Source organism: Pleurodeles waltl, chromosome 9, assembly GCF_031143425.1.
Source record: "Pleurodeles waltl isolate 20211129_DDA chromosome 9, aPleWal1.hap1.20221129, whole genome shotgun sequence".
Classification (NCBI taxonomy): Eukaryota; Metazoa; Chordata; class Amphibia; order Caudata; family Salamandridae; genus Pleurodeles; species Pleurodeles waltl.
This window is the reverse complement of record NC_090448.1, coordinates 611,973,987-611,991,179: the sequence shown is the minus strand read 5'-3', so window position 1 is coordinate 611,991,179 and position 17,193 is coordinate 611,973,987. Positions and strand designations below refer to the sequence as shown.

Below are 17,193 nucleotides of genomic sequence, written 5' to 3'. Positions count from 1 at the left end.
GAATTTTGTATGGGGAAGACTCTTCCATGTTTATACTGACCACAAACCTATAATTGAAGTCTTCATGAAAAAGGGTCTCGATCAAATTTCTTCCAGAATAAGTAGGTGGGTGGTTAATCTTCAAGATTTCAATTTTAAAATGTTTTATGTTCCTAGAGCTTATAATAATACAGCTGACTGCTTGTCCAGACTTGCATCTGTTTCAGAAGAAAACTTGTGTGATAACCAGGAAGACAATTTCAGTGTGTGTAGCGTAACGGAAGGGGTTATTGGCCATGATGACTGGGTACGTGCAGTTGCGAATGATTCCATTTTGCAATGAGTATGTAAGTTCCTCAAGGACAAATGGGACTTTGAAGATTTAAGGAGTTCTAATATTTTAAAAACATTCTGGAAGATAAGAGATGAATTATCAGTTTCAGAAGAGTTACTGTTTCGAGGGGGGAGATTGGTGGTACCGGATGCATTAGTTGAGAAAATCATTCAACTTGGACATAGTGGCCATCAGGGCATAAGTAAAACTAAAGCTAGGATTCGTATGAACTATTTGTGGCCTGGGATGGATTTATGTATAGCGAGAGTGATTAGAGACTGCCCTGACTGTTGCAACAGCGATAAAATCTACAAAACGAGAGTGCCTTCAATGAGTATCAGGAGTTTGTCGAACAGGCCATGGGATGTTGTGGCTATGGATATTGTTGGACCAATTTATGGTAAAGGAGGGAGCAGTTATATTTTGGTCTTAATTGATCAATTATCCAGGTGGGTGGAGATTTGTATAGTTAATAGTGTAGAAACCAAAAGAATAATCAATCTTCTGGAAGAAGTTTTTGCTCGAGAGGGTTTTCCCAATGCCATCCTAACAGATAATGGTCCACAGTTTGTGTCCAAGGAAATGGATTGTTATTTGAAAAAGTTGGGTATAAAGCACAAATTGGGCTCATTGTATCATCCTGAAGGGAATGGGATTGTTGACAGGTTTAATAGGTGTGTGAAGGAGTGTGTGCAGTTGGAAGTAGCTGTAGGGAGATGTTGGAAAGAAGGCCTGAGAAAATTCTTGATAGCTTATCGCTTTACTCCACATTTTACTACAGGATCTGTTCCTTTTGAATTATTCAGGGGAAGGAAACCCAATACTTTGCTTGTTCCAGGTTGGGTCACCGGGGGTAAGGATAAAGCTGTCTCTTGGTCTCATGGGGAGTATGATAGGATGTGTGAGAAGAAGTCAGTGAACAAGAGAAAGGAATACTTTGACAGAACGAAACGTGTATGTGATGTGAAAGTGAATGTTGGCGATGAAGTTTTGGTTAAGAGACCTGTTTTGGGTAAGAGCGAAAGCAAATTTTGGGGTCCGTTTAGTGTAACAAAATTGTTCAAAAATGCTGTAAAGGTTAACGATGGCCGTATATGGAATCTCAATCGTATTGTGATCTCAAAGAGAAAAAATATCTGATTTTGCAATGTGTTCTTTACTGAATCTTATTTTATAGTTTTTTATCACATCTTAAAGGGTAGTTTAGTCTTATGTTCTATGTATATAGTTTATGATGTTTATTCTCTGCTTTTCTTTTGTTTTCTTTGGGGGAAAGGTGTGTGGTATTTACATCTGCAGGTTATGTAGCCCATCCATCTCTATTCATGGAATGTTTCTTGTTACATGGAATGTTGTAATGGAAATTCTAGTGGAGATGGTTAAGACTGAGGATGGGAGGAGGGTGATGTGAGGAGAGCTGTGGGCTGATTTTCTGTGGATGAGATATTTATCCTGGATTCAATAAAAGACTTCAGAGCACGTTGACTATGGATATCTTTTCTACAGTAGGTCATGGAGTTTCATAAAAACTCTGCAAGATTTCACTTACTCCAACAGGCAGGAAATGCACGTTGCAATGCTCGAGCTGTGATTTAGCGCCAGTTGTGCGTTCTGCCCTGAAACTTAGTGCAAATGGTACCATGCTATTTTTGAGTTGATTTTGCTGCCACTCGAGAAAATGTACTTGGGAGGCAGCACACTAACGACGATGGATCACGGCCGCCCGTGGTAGAAAGTGTCATGTGGAGACCTTGTAGGGACCAGAAATCGCACAAGGTGATGCCACATCTCACTCCCGCTCATCAGCAGAATTTGGTGGGAACTCGCTTTACAAGAGTGACGCACAGTCGCCATATTTCTCCAATTCTGGAAGCAAAATTACAACTTACTCCTAGGCTTAAAGTTAAGCAATCAGAATTTCGGAATGAGTGTAAATAAGCAGCCACGTTTATGGATGTGCCATGAAAATGAGGAAAAGTGCCTTTGTAAAACCAAGCATTTCTAGGGAATTTTAAGCAAGTGACCAGGGTAGGGCATTTATATTAATTAAAGCTACAAAGTGTGCTGAGTTACAAATAATGAGACACACTGCTAGTCAAATCCATGCTGTCATAAATATACCTATCGAGACCAGGTTGACCATGTCAAAGGCACATTTTAACAAACGCCAAGAGCTATATCTAGATTTGCTACAACTGGAAGTGAAGTGCACACCATATATAAAACTTATACCCATATTCATACTTTTTTTGCACCACATTTGCATCATTTTGTTTTACACAAATTGAGCGCAAACCTAACTCCATATTTATATTTTGATGTTTCACATGTCTATTGTCAAAATATAGGCATTTGCACCATTTTTTGGATGAGTGAACCTATCTTGAGTCAATGAGATGAAAGATAGGTGTTCCCATCCAAAAATGGTGCTATCCCTATAGCCTCATATTTATCCCCTGTGCTAAAATGACATATGGGTGGGAGGAGAGGCTAAATAATGGTGCTAAGCTTGGTCTGTGTCAGACCAGGCGTTAGGGGACCTGTGGACCCATTTCCATGGTAAAACACCAGGGAATGGGTCCACAGGTATCCTCCCCAAGTCCCAGGAACACCCCCACCAGAGGGACAACGGAGGATGAGGGACCTCATCCCAGGTAAGTCCAGGTAAGTTTTTTTTCTATATTTTATTGCCATCGGGGGCCCTAAGTTGGTGCCCTCTGCATGGTACATGATGCAATGGCCATGCCCAGGAGACACTTGTCCCCTGTGCTGGCAATGGGGGTGGTAGGCATGACACCTGTTTTTTCTAGGACAGGAGTCATGTTTTTGGTGGTTGTGCGCCAGGAAATGGCGCAAGTCTGGTTAGAGGCATTTCTTTTAGCCTCTGAACAGGCTACCTTTATTTTCTGATGCACAACCCACTCCTTCCCTACCACCACCCCAACCTGGCTAGTGTCTTTTTTTAAGACGCTAGCCCAAGTTTAGTGCCGGCTTGCGCCATTCAATAAATACGGCACCTGGCTGGCATTGCGAAATGATGCAATCCAGCGCTAAACTTTTTGCCATAAAACTATAAATATGGGCCTTAGATTAGGAAGTATTCCGACCTGTGTCTGAGGTTTGCAGTACTGTCCATGGACACTGGTGGGGGTAGAGACTCAATATTGCATGTCTTTCTTTTTTGGCACAAAAACATCTGTCCCAAGATAAAACTGGCTTCTCCCTCTGTTTAAGAACAAAGGAATGTGATCCTCTCTTGATGCCCTATCATTGTGCTATAGTATAGATGATATTGCCTTTGTTTACTCTGTCGCATCTTATATAGGGTCCCCTTGGCTCTTCTTGAGATAAGAGCCAGAGAGGGCTCTTGCTCAGCGTTTATATTGCACAATACTACTACTCTCTTCATCTGCTGGTTGTATATGTAGTTTGTACTAAATATCCTGAGGAAATCGCCAGAATCAAATTCATTTCATTCTTAGGTGTTTCTGAGCATATGAATTGGAACAAATTTTTAATTTATGCTTTATTATTGTTTTTAAGTTCTGTGGAATTTTAAGGAATATGTGTTTTACAAATTGTCTCAATTGTAAACTTTTTGTGTGCTGATTTTACCATGGTATGGCTATAAGCTGAAACATTGAGAAATAGAATCATAGGTGATTGATTTGCAAACCAGCAGTTCCTACACAAATAACAAGCATTTGCAATGCAATGGGTCTCGCATTTGCTCGAGTTAGAGCCATTAGTGTTGTAAACTCCTAACCGGACTTTTCTTGTCACATGAACTGATAATGAAAAGTAAAACAGTTTCACATATGCGAGCCAACGGTCGCCATGAGCGTAGGAGACACAGAAAAAGAAACAGAAGTTTGCTTGCTGTGAAACGTATCGGCAAAAGTGCAATCATCCATGTAACCGGCAAAAGTGGAGTTATCCATGTAACCAGAAAAAGTGGAATTAACCATGTAGCAGGGTCAATGTCATGCAAAGCGCTCGACTACTGTCCAGCAAGATCGTGCTGCGTAGGAAATAAAATGAAATAGTGAAGAAGCCATTCGGAAAACACGGAGCCTCGTATGTTTTCAGTAGTTTGCCGTTGCTGTAGAGGAGGGCTAAACACCAGAAAAGGCATGAAGTATGCCTGTCTTTCACTAATGAAATCAAGGCAAGCCCACGAATCGACCAAACTGATGGGTGTGGTTAAAAGCCCACAGAGAGAGATCACAACAGAGGCCTGAGCGATTGCGCGTGCTCGTCCCTAAAAAGCAACATAATCTGCCTCCTAAATGGTAAATGCCACGGAGCACAGTGGTAACCTAGATTGCAAGAAAATTATAGTTTAGAAGTAATACACCTAGCACAATAACACAAATGTAACTTCAATAACCAATTTTGGCGTGCGCACTCATGCAGGGAGGCTGAAATAGTTACTCATCAGATTTCATGCCTATCAGGCCTCACACTTATCCAATTCCTTTTAAAGATATAAAACTTTATAAACCGTTGTAGGTGCTTTGCCAGCAAAGTCAAGAGGACCAGACCTCATTGGAATGCCTGAAAAGGCAAAGGGAGTGCATGTTCTGGCAAAGGGTCGTGCTCTTCGCCAGGGCAGACACAGAAGAAATAACGCATAAGTCCAATTGTGGTGAGGGATTAGAAGGTTGAGCTCACCTCATAAACTGGCTGTTCCTTTACATTCACTGCTCATGCCCAAGGTAATTGCTTCACTGCATTTGGCGCCCCTAGTTTCTTTCAAAAGACCGGTTGCCTTAAAGGAGGCATCTCTCATGCTCACCAGTCTTGATGTTCATGCCGGTTGCTGCATTGTATCAAGACCCAAATGCAACAGGACTTCATCATGTTGGTGTCAACGTAGGACAAGCAATCTATGACACAGCTGTTCTGTGCAGTGACACATTCAACACATATGTATTGCCTTCATGTATTTTGAAGGATTTCAAATATATTCAGAAATCAACAAAAGTGCCTTTAATCAATACACAAATTATCTACAATGCAAGAGGACACCATGCATGTGTAATCCTAGTTCCCTGCAGCAACACAGTATAGGTGCGAACACAGTACATGCACATCTTCCAGTGGTTGGCAATTACTGCACATCTGCTTTATGGAGACCTACGCTGAAATGTAGATACTTGGTGACTATCATGACAAATGCATATTGAGACATTTGTGCAACAGGCATGACAACACACTATGAACGTTCAATGCACATCAACATTTTTTTTAGCACAAAACTTGGCGTCCACACTTGAATATCCGTTCACCACTAATGAAGTTCATCAAACAGGATTCTGTAAAGATAATGGGGGTGATTCTAACTTTGGCGGGCGGCGGAGGCTGCCCGCCAAAGTTCCGCCGGCAGAATACCGCTACGCGGTCAGAAGACCGCCGCGGTAATTCTGAGTTTCCCGCTGGGCTGGCGGGCGACCGCCAGAAGGCCGCCCGCCAGCCCAGCGGGAAACCCCTTCCCACGAGGATGCCGGCTCCGAATGGAGCCGGCGGAGTGGGAAGGGTGCGACGGGTGCAGTTGCACCCGTCGCGATTTTCAGTGTCTGCTATGCAGACACTGAAAATCTTAGTGGGGCCCTGTTAGGGGGCCCCTGCAGTGCCCATGCCATTGGAATGGGCATTGCAGGGGCCCCCAGGGGCCCCACGACACCCGTTACCGCCAGCCAGGTTCTGGCGGTCAAAACCGCCAGAACCAGGCTGGCGGTAATGGGGTCGGAATCCCCCATGGAGGATTCCTCAGGGCAGCGGGAAACCGGCGGGACACCGCCGGTTTTCCGTTTCTGACCGCGGCTGTACCACCGCGGTCAGAATGCCCTGGGATGCACCGCCAGCCTGTTGGCGGTGCATCCGCGGTCGTTGGCCCTGGCGGTAGTCTACCGCCAGGGTCAGAATGACCCCCAATATGTCTCTCTATCGGCACCTTTTCCTCTTTGTAAATCTGTTACCATACCTTTGAGGAGTCAATTACTTCTTCACGGGTTTCCAAATGCAATTATTGTTGCAAGCCATTGAAACAAACCATTCTTATTGTCACGTGGTGATGCCTCTTTCAAGTTCCTTCCAAATTGTGATTTGAAATGAGCCAGTAAGCCCATTTTGCAAAACAGATATGGTTTTCTGACTCACTAAGATGATTTAGTGCATACTAAAAAGCCAAATCTGCTTTTGGAAACCCTGCAATTTTGGAAAGCACAGGATCTGCAAGTACACCATGGTTCTATACATTTGGCCCATAAAAAGAATCTCAAGACTTGAAATTAGTCAGAGTTTGCAGTGTTCAGTGATGCTTCGAGGACTGCTTTTGTGCTATTCATGGAAAAGTACATACATTTCGGTTCCCTTGAATGGACGTTTATAGTGATCTGCGACTGTAGGTAGGAGCTGTTGAGGTCAGGGTTCTGAAGTCTGTTGTTACTCTTCAGAATTAATCACAACTCTGGTACTCTTTGTTTGCCTGGGTATCACTTACCTTTCTTTTATAAATGCAGACCCTGCATTGCTTGTTCAAGCTATTCCTATCACATTGGAGACTACAAGGAGGGACAGACAAATGCTTCCTGCATGATATGTTATTTGTCCCTTTCTGCTCTAGCTGGCAGCCGAGAGTAGAAGCAGTTAAATGCCCATTATGCTGCCAGTTACAATGATTGATTACATGCCTGGGCATGTAGTTTCTTCGCTACGTTCAGAGTGGGGCTTTCTGAAAAAGATTGTCTTCAAATGTAGCAGAACGCTCAATTGCTTTTTACAGTATTCCGGATATATGGGAGCTCTGACACATTCTTTTTCCAAGTCTGGTGAAAATGGTGGGAGTAAATGCAATTCTCTATGAAATGAAACACATTGAAATGAAAAAGCGTGAAGTTTGTTTTTTCAGGCGCATTTAAATCCATGAATTCAACACGGGCAATGCACATCAGAAATTTTCTTCAACCTGAAGGTGCAATGGTATTCAATCATGGTGCCAGAGGCCTCTTGATTTTCCATAAAATTCCACGTTCATACATGATTTACAGATGGTTTTATGCAGCCTGCTCAAAGGGTCTGCTTGTAGTCTACGTTTGGGAAAATCAGTTTTGCGAAACTGCCCATGTCTGACAGTGGAATTCCAAATGTTTACACATTTTTATCATTGGCACTCAATGTATATAGTTGTAGGGTTGTTGTTACCCCTTTGGAATAACAAGATGACTCCATATCACTAAGGACACCATGACCGTGGACAACATGCCCTGGTCCAGTCAATATTTGTTAATTTCAACTGCACCAATCTGACTAACGTGCTAGAATACAAATGGATGAGTACAACAGTGAGAAGGTCAAAGAAGAACGAAGAAAGAAGAATAAATGACCAACACACTCCTTCTGAGCTCCTGTCAAGGCTCGTCAATGCTTTCACAGACAGAGATGAGCTAAGCCTCTCTAATTCACTCTCCTTTGCTATCTGGTAGTTTTTTCTTTGCCTTGAAATGAACGTCATTTCAGGTGGTCATGAAAGTTAACAGGCCTTTTAAAACTGATTGGCTTTGTGGGAGTCTGATGTGTTGATCTGGTGTTTGTGAAAGAATTGGGCTCTGGCCTCAGTGTGATGAGGCTTTGGGAACCAGCGGTGCCGTAGTGAACCCCACACTTAAACAGGTAAGCGGCCGATGGTCTGGTGACCTTGACCCTACTAGAAAGTTAGTAATTTACGGGCCTCCTCTGTAGGTCCACAGACTAAATGCTCCTAAATAATACTATTAGAGAATACCAGCGGGCTTGAGAGGTGGGTTGACATTGCCCGCAAAAGAAATAGTGTATGATAAACGATGAAACAATGAAAACAGAAACCCAGAGAGAGTGGCAATCCGAAAAAGTGGGCATGATATAGAAAAGTGAAAGAAAAAGCAAAGATGAGAGGCACAAGATGGGTAGATAGAAAGAGGGAAGAAATAAAAGAAGGGTGAACGGAATGAAGAAAAAGTGAAAGAAAATAAAGAAGAAAAAGTGAAAGATTTGGCAGAAAGGTGAAAGAATGAATGGTTGGAAGGGTGAAAAGATGGACATATGGAAGAATGAGAAGACAAATAGGTGAAAGTATGAATTGATGCAAGAATGAAGAATGGGAAGATGTGGAAGACTGAGAAGATGAATACTGTTGTACTGGGTTCTGCCCCTGTTGTACTCCCAGATTTGTTGCTTTTCTGATCACCTGGTTTTTGGACATTTTACTCTGGGTGAGCCTCACTACCGGTGTCTCACAATGCGAATGGACTGAGCGTGTTTACTGCCAGTGCCCGCCTTTTAAGAGAATGTGGTTGCCAGTCAACAAAGGTAAGGGGAACCTGGCTGGTTACATGTGAACATGTGTGCACACACTTGCACATGTGTGCAGGCTGTGGGTGGGAGACTACTGTTGTGCACAGACCGGGAATAGTGCACAGGTAGCCTGGTGCAATGGGGACTCTGCAGAATTAGGTATTCACCTAGGATAGGCCTCATGAAGGTAGTGCACATTATTAGGGAAAGTCAGTGTGCTTTACTGTCTTAACTATAGTGACACCCCATTATACACATTGACAGGGAACTGTTTTAGAATGTAGTTTCACTTCCCCTTGGCCTACAGAGAACACTGATGTCTTGAATTAGAGTGTACCCTGTGTGAGAAAACCAAGTTTGTAACTTCCAAAATGATAACTGTACATCTTGAGGGTCATTTACATTTTCCATGTTTTCCTGGCTCAGCTTTGAATCAGAACCCAGGCCTTTTGTCATCCAGAATCACTACTTCTGCTAGCTCCTGAGGAGGAGCGAGGTAGGGCGGAATGATCTGAATCAATCACCCACTGTCACACTGCACCAGGGATGGACCTGCCCAAGCCGACTGAAAAAAGGAGAGTGCCCTGATAACTGGAGACAACAAACTAGGGGGCTCCCTTTGAAATTCTAATGTGGAAGTCCCTGGTGATGCTGTCAGCAAGGGGTGGAACTGAGAACCTAGGAGATGATGTGACCAGTGGCTCCTGTATGACACCATTTTGGATTGCCCCAACATGTTACGCAGGTGGGTTGCCACAGGGGTGGAGAGGTGATGTGGCACCCCAGGATTGGTGAGGGGTGCTTATTTTCTGGAACCGTCCTTTCCCCTTTATAAACTCTTGCACAAGGGGAAGACTCTTGCCTGAGGAATGTCTACCTACTGCACTGCTGGATACTGAAGCTGCCATGGAGAACTTGAAGGAGGAACCCCCTCACCTCCACTCAGGATCCAGGACTCTGTCCTGTTGACCCCATAACCAGTGGGTCTCCCTAAGGGCCATTGAGGCTGCCCCCCTCAGTCTTCCTGAGGGCCAGGTGGGGGAAGTTCTGGACTTTTCTGCACCCACCAACAAAGCCACAAAGGAGACCTGGTGCAGCAAGCCAGGAAGACCATCTTTTGGAGGACTGCACTGCTTTGGAGTTGAGGAGGGCTGTTGGACTGACCCTAGTGAGTGGCTAGAGCTCACCACCAGGAGTAAAACAAGCCCTGGATCATCCAAATTAGCCCAAACAGGCCTGAGTTATGGCATCCTAAAGTTTGGCGACCTGTGACCTAGTTTTTCCCCACAGAATGCTTAGAGCTCCACTGCAGTTTCTATCGAATTCCCCAGCGGTGGACGAGGGCCCGGGGTCATGATACGCTGGGGGAATGGGTGTGCATGGTCCCCTCCTCACCATCTCTGTACTTTGCCCAGGGACCCCATCCCCCATGTGGATTCATGATATTCAGGGGCCAGGATCTCATCTCTGAATCCCAAGTACTTCCAGCTACGTGGAAGCACCGTTGTGATTCCCCAGGATTGAAAGGATTGGGGAGAGCACCATCGCGCTTCCCCCACCGAAGGCAGAAGGGGCCCAGGACCCCATCCCTGTTTTTTTCAAATGTGGTCAATGTGGAGAATGTCGTTGGGCCTGCCATGGCATCAAAGAGTTTTCTGTAACTGGGGACCATGTCTTCAGGATTAAGTCAACAATTGATTGTAACACTTCTTTTGTCATTTACTTGATACGCTGTAAATATTGGGAGTACTATCCGCCCACTTAAAATCAGGATTGGTGAACATGTGAGGGCACTTAAGAATGGTTATAAGAAATATCCTGTAGTGGGACACATATTGACCTGTGAATCACAGGATACTCGTAGAATGTTTGAATTCTTTGGTTTTGAACAAGTCCCTAGAAGCCCAAGAGGAGGTAATAGGGAACTTACTATTCGCAGAAAGGAAGCATTATGGATAATGTGACTGAAAGCACTAGAAATGGGCCCCAACTCAGACAGAGAATTGAAGTATTTTCTGGGAGATTAATTGGGGGTCACCTATTTGATTTATATGTCTAATTATCTACATAAAGACTGTTACATATTTCTGTTGTTATTTATGATTGTATGTTATGCATGACATCCACTTGTAATGTTTGCTAGCAGATGATTTTTCATCATGACACACTTGGTGTTGGAAGCTTTATGCATTAGTAACCATACTACCTATGCCTCATTGTAGATTAGTCATAATTTGTCAATTTGGAATTTATTTCTTGTTTATACTAGGCTGTGTCAGATTTGTAGCGTTTTCTCGTAAATTTACAGGGGCATTATGTTTTTAGTTGTTCTAATATTGACAATGTTATTAATACATTAATTTGGTTTCGAATTATGTCAGCTTTGTAGCATTTTCCTCATGAATCGACGGGGGCATTATATTTTTTTTGGTTGTCCTAATATTGACAATGTCATCAACACATCAATATGTCTTCGAAGTGGTTAAAATATACCAGTCCGTTTTTGGTTTCATGACAGATTGGCAGCATATTTTGTGTGATGTTGAGGGGATTTCGTGTTTTATATTGCTTAAGTTTTGATGGTGGTATTAACATAACGGATTGGCCCCAACTTGGTCAGAACATATCAGTCGGTTTTTGGTTCCCTCCCCTTGATTTTTTAAGATGTTTAAGACTTATCGTTATAGCTGTTAGATGCCTAAGATTCACTAATCTGTTTTTTGTTTTTACATCTGTAGTCCGTTGTCTTTGTTCGGAGTAGCTGATTTAAGCACTTCCATTTGTAGCATCACAGCCAGCGTACTCGCGGTCGAGACCAGAACTGATTTTCTTGAAGCTGAGGATATGTGATGAACGGGTAAGTCTGTCGCTATGATATATTGAACATTAGTCTTTGTTTTCCTACTGTAATTAGTTTGTGTCTTAAGTTAACTTATTTTAGTGATTGCGCTCATTGTTTATTTTGTTTTTTGTGTTGTTAGTCACTCGGAAGCCTTGATATTATCGATATGGTGAGTGCAGATACACGTGCATGACATTGACTGTTATCCAGACTGTAGGACTTTTTATTTTGATATATGATCAGGTATTTGCTAACCTTTATTTTGTTTTATTTCATGAGCACGGTGTTAGACATGTTCGTAGATGGCTCACGTGGTGTTTATCTCGGGATATTTTTATGTGAATGTGCGTACCATATCACAGAGTTTTTGCTCTATGTTTTTCACTTTTCATTGGCTGCTTGCCATACTGGCGTCTATGACTCTTTTTTGGGGGATTTCTTTGAAGCACAGGGATGGACACATCTTTAGATTGCTGGCGTGGTATTTTTTCGTGGGATAACAATATGCGAATGTGCTTACTATATCATTCAGTTTTTTGCTCTATGTTTCTTAATCTTCAATGGTTGTTTGCCATATTATGGCGTCCAGGACTCTCTATTTTGGGGGTGTTTCTTTGGTGTTTCACTTTTGGTGTCTGTCGATAGGGGCTGTGTCGTTTTTTGCATCATGCTTTCCACTTCAAGTTTTCTGTTTTGGTGAAATTTAAGCCCTGAAGAAGTCGTTGAGGTAATTCCCCTGAGATGAAACACGTGTTGGCTGTTTATTCAAGAACTTTATCAACGGTGTACTGGAGAGTGTGTTGCCATACTACATGTATTGGATGTATCCAACTGAGGAATTTTCATCACTATTTCGAACACGGAGCACTGTATGAATAAAATTACAAAGACTGGAAACTACATCAGGAATTGTACACTGATTTGTCTTTTGGACTTATAGCAACATTATGGGGTGTATGCAATGCTTACATGAGTGCCTCACGTATGTTTTTGCCCCACTGCAAAGTATCTGTAGGGGGCCCCCTCCTCCCTGGGCCCAGTCAGGGACTGTCGCCCCTGCACCGTGTACTGTGCTGAGGGGGGCCCTGGAGCTGCTCCCCTGCACTGTGGGAGCTGAAAAGGCCTTTGTTACAAAACTGGGCTATGGAGAGATGTGGGGCACATTTGCCAGGTGGTAGGGAGTCAATCCTAGGAGGTAGTCATGGGGTGGGGGAGCGCTGAAAAGACTGTTGCACACAGTCCCACCAGCGCTACAACTGGCCCTAATTAGAGCCATTTAAACTACAGACCTGGGGTACACGTTATGCCAGATGTTAGGGACTCACACGTAAATTAAATATGGCAATTAGGAGTACAATCAAGTTTGACATGTTTAAGAGGTCAGACTACATACACTGGGACCTGGTTAGCAGAGTTCCATTGCATAAACAACCAAAGGAACCAGTCCAAAAATTGGATGATTACCAAAAAAGAGGCTTTCATTTGCAGGGTGTAAGCAGTGACAAAACCAATAGGTTTAATGTTTACAAACAATCCACACATTCATAGACATAGATGTCACATGCTTGGAAATATACAGACATGAGAGAACACACACAGACATCCCTGCACATAGATCAGCAGATAAACATGCACTCATTCATATAGGCCTACAGGCACTTATATACATATACATAAACCACTTGACATACAATCATGTACACACACACACCACAAGATGTGTTATGTTGGTTTTTGCTTAGCACTTTGATCATCCCCAAAATGGAGACGAGCAGTCATTGGTAAGCAACAGTGTGCATCTGCTTATCAAAGATGAAGGAAGAAGGAAAGGAAAAATAGGCTGCAGGAGGCAGAAAGAGTGAGTAGGATTGAGTTGAAGGTATAAATCTATACAGAAAGGGCTAATCTTGTGAAGAAGCTGGGTCAACGCATGTTTAGGAATGAAAGACTCTTAGAAAGATGCCAAAGAAACCCAGGTACCCATGTTCCACTAACCAAGAAACAAAAGTTAAGACAGAGTCACCAAACAGTTAGGTATTGATACACAATCCCACACAACATAAGTACAAGTGGGGGAGTATACAAGTAGGCATACAAAGGGGGTCTAGGGAATGCTCAGATGTAAAAAGGATGGACAAATATGGACATTTGTTTAGATCCACTTGATCATTAGTTCCTTTGCTGAAAACTTCAAATTTGAGGTAGCAGAAAAATGTATGTTACTTCTGAATCAATACTTGGCCTTTCCCTAGATAAAACCTTTCTATTGGGTGATGGATTATATCAGTCTCCATGTCCATTCTATCATTTCTCATTTTGAAATGATCGTCCATTACAACAGTGTACTCTGTGATGTCATTTTGTAGTGTTTTACTGAGTTACTGTGTTTGTTGGTACAAATACTTTGCACATTGCTTCTGAAGTTAAGCCTGCCTGCCAGTGTCAAGCTACCAAGGGGGTGAGCGGGGGTTAACTGAGGGCGATTCTCCTTACCCTGACTAGAGTGAGGGTCCTTGCTTGGACAGGGGGTAACCTGACTGCCAACCAAAGACCCCATTTCTAACAAATACTATTTTAGAAATGCCTCTTTTAGAAAGTGGGCATTTCTCTGCCCTCACTGACTTGTGTGCTACAGCCTGTCTCTAATACACAACTGACCTGGGCTTGGTGTTAGCTACAGTTTTGCATTTCCCCCACACACACACAACACAGGACACTCAGCTGCATCTGCATTCATCCCCAAATTTATGGGTCTTCCTGGGGAGGAGGTTGGAAAGGGCTCCCATTTATATTTCAAAAGGGAAGTGGCCAGAGCCCACACAAAGGGGCTGATTACCTCCCACTGATAGTCTGGAGCCGTGGCTGGGCTGAAAGGAGGACCTCTGCTGAAACCTTTTGAAGTCATCCCCTACATCAAAGGCACTTTTTAGTATAAGTACTGGGTCTCTGACCCCCAAAAATCAGTACACTTCTGGACTCAAGGAAATACTTCTTGAGTAAAGACTGCTGTGTACCAGGATTGTCACTCTGCCATGATTGACTGTTCCCAGAAACTGCTGCTCTGCCTTATTGTGCTGTCCTGCTGCCTGCTGATCTCTGCCCTGCACCCCAAGAACCACTAACCATCCCCGGAGTGACTCCAAGGGCTTGGTGACTTGCCTCTGGTTGTACTGCGAGTCTCTGGGATATCAAAGACCTTGCTCCATCAGGCAGTGTAAAGTGAGCTCTTTGTCTGGTGTTTGTGAACCAGCGTGTCAGTCGACTGCTGTGGGACTGACCACTTTCCCCCACAAGTCTGGTAGGCAGACTATTCTGTGGTCATAGGCGGCTCGAATGGCACTTAAAGCCCCAGCAGTTTGGGATCCCCAGAGCGCTCCCACGACTTGCACTTGACTAGTGCTTTTGAATGGTGAACTCAGACTCAGTCTCCCACTGGAGAGTAGGTTCCCCGGACTCACACTGAAGCACTCTGCTATGCGCAACCACATACAACATCTGAACAGGTACAGCTTCTTCAGAGGGAATCACAGTTTGTCCGTGGCAGCGACCTCTGATCGTCACGGTCTGCACAATGCTTCTCACCTTTGACTGTAGAATTTGAAAGAGCACCCGGTCTTCTGCTGATTCTGGACTGACGAAGATAAGGGCGACCCTTTCAAGAGCCACTGTGCTGCTTGACAGGAAATGCCTAAGTGGACCGCTCCCTCCATAAGGAGTCCCAGAGGAAAAAAAAAAAACAAATGTGGGAAAAACCTCAGAACAGGAACTCCTGAAAAAGAGGTAAAAACAAAAGTGAAAAAAGGAAAAAAAATTGGAAAAGGTCTCAATCAGAGCAACAGGAACTGGAGTAAACACGACGAACAAGAGTGAGGATCACCACCAAGAGGAAGTCTTTGCAACGCAAAGAAGATCAGGACTGAGTGACTTATATACTAGGACCTGAAGTGACAACACAGGAAAAGGAAGCAACACCATCTTGGATTGGGAAAGGACCATAGAAGAGAATAGGAAAAAAGGTAACAGTATAAAAGAAAAAAGCATGCTGGGAAAAAAGGAACATAAAGAAGACAATATGGAACCCAGAAGAAAGAAAAGGCGATGTGCACAGAGAAAAGAAGAAAAGAAGGAAAAAGAAAAGAAGAAGAGTCCCCTATCACCAGACAAGAAGAAATGTCGGAGAAACAGGTAAGGGCGACGCAACCGGAAGCACGAAATGTGCTTCCCGAAATGCGCTGTCACAGTAGTGCAAAAATGTGGAGGACGGCGCTCCGATAATCGGAGCCACGGCCCAACCACGGCTGGAAAAAGAGACGACGTAGTAGAGCGCGTCATCACACTGCTCCCTGCACGGCCCCTCTCCCCCCTGCACTGAGGCTCTGCAACACTTTACTGACAGTTACTGTTGCTCCCCGTGGCCCTAACAACATCCACCTTGCTGCACTGGGACTTTTCTGAACTGCAGTCCCGGCTGCTCTACAGAGAAGAGCAAGACCTAAATAATTACTGTTCTTTTTCTAACAGAAACACATTTACATAGCAGGATTCTTCACATCGTGTTGAGCCACATATTTTGCTATCAGCACCACCTTAATAACTTTAAAAAGTGAATATCTCATAATTTACTGATTGGATTTTTATTGTGTTGGTCTTGCTTTATATAGATAAACTAGCTTCATTTTTCTACACCTGTGTGGAGTCTTTTTGTGGTGTATCCATTGCGATTACTGTATGGGTGTTGCACAAATACTTTACACATTGCCTTCTAAGTTAAGCCTGCCTGCTCTGTGCCAAGCTACAAGAGGGTGAGCACAGGTTGATTTAGGTTGTGTAATTGACTTACGCTGACTATGATTGCCGTTCCTTCTTGGACAGTGTACATACCTCCTTTGCCAACAAGAGACCCATTGTCTGACACTAGGCTTGATACAGTCACATTCTAATACAAATACTTGCATGTCTACATACATACAGTCATCTGCAAGTGCTCTTGTCAATAAAGTGGTGACCAATTAATGACCCACACAAATCACAACACTATTACACAAACAATGCAACCACAGTGTAAAAGTTATCTAGCAAACCAGAAGTTTCCTGGTTGAAGAAGCTTCACCCATGTGTTAGTGGCAAGCTTCATCATAGACAACCTCACCTCATCCTGATGAGATAGTATTATCAGGTTGGCCACAATCTCTACATGAGAAGGTTCCTTATAGGAGCTACCAAGGGTTAGAATAAAATATAAACTGATGGATATGTAAACAGTTCTATGGCTCAGGCATTCTTACCAGTGCCACAAAAAACACACTATTACACGGTAATGCACAGCTGCTTAGATTTCCCACACAAATTACAGTATGACTTTGTGCTAAGTATGAGGCTGTAGCACATATGTTACTAGATACTGCAGTGACTATAACATGCCAAGCTGAGATATTTGTTAAGCCTAACCTTTCATTTACATGACCACAACAGAAAATGCATTATGTATTAATCAATGTAATGATTAATGTATTATGTAATGTAATGTAATTGATGCTTCTATAAAATAATTTCCTTTTCATTTAATATTCTACACACTTTTGCAATACATAGTTAAATATGATTTAATTTAACAGACTGTAACAGTGAATTGAAGGTTATAATTAATTATTATCCTTCCCCTAAAAACAGTAAAAGAAACACACTACAGAGTAAAGAGATATAA

At 43.1% G+C, this 17,193-nt stretch overlaps 1 protein-coding gene across 7 annotated transcripts in view; it reads right to left on the bottom strand.

The window, feature by feature from the left end:
• LOC138259714 (leucine-rich repeat and fibronectin type III domain-containing protein 1-like protein) overlaps positions 1-17,193 on the bottom strand; it is a 3,031,897-nt gene that overhangs the window by 586,876 nt on the left and 2,427,828 nt on the right. The window contains exon 1 of one of the 7 annotated variants that reach the window (XM_069207604.1): positions 15,072-15,172. The exons of the other annotated variants lie outside the window; for them this stretch is intronic. The gene's annotated coding sequence lies outside the window, so the exon portion shown is untranslated. Of the gene's footprint in view, positions 1-15,071; positions 15,173-17,193 lie in introns of those variants that run through there. 7 annotated transcript variants of the gene reach the window in all.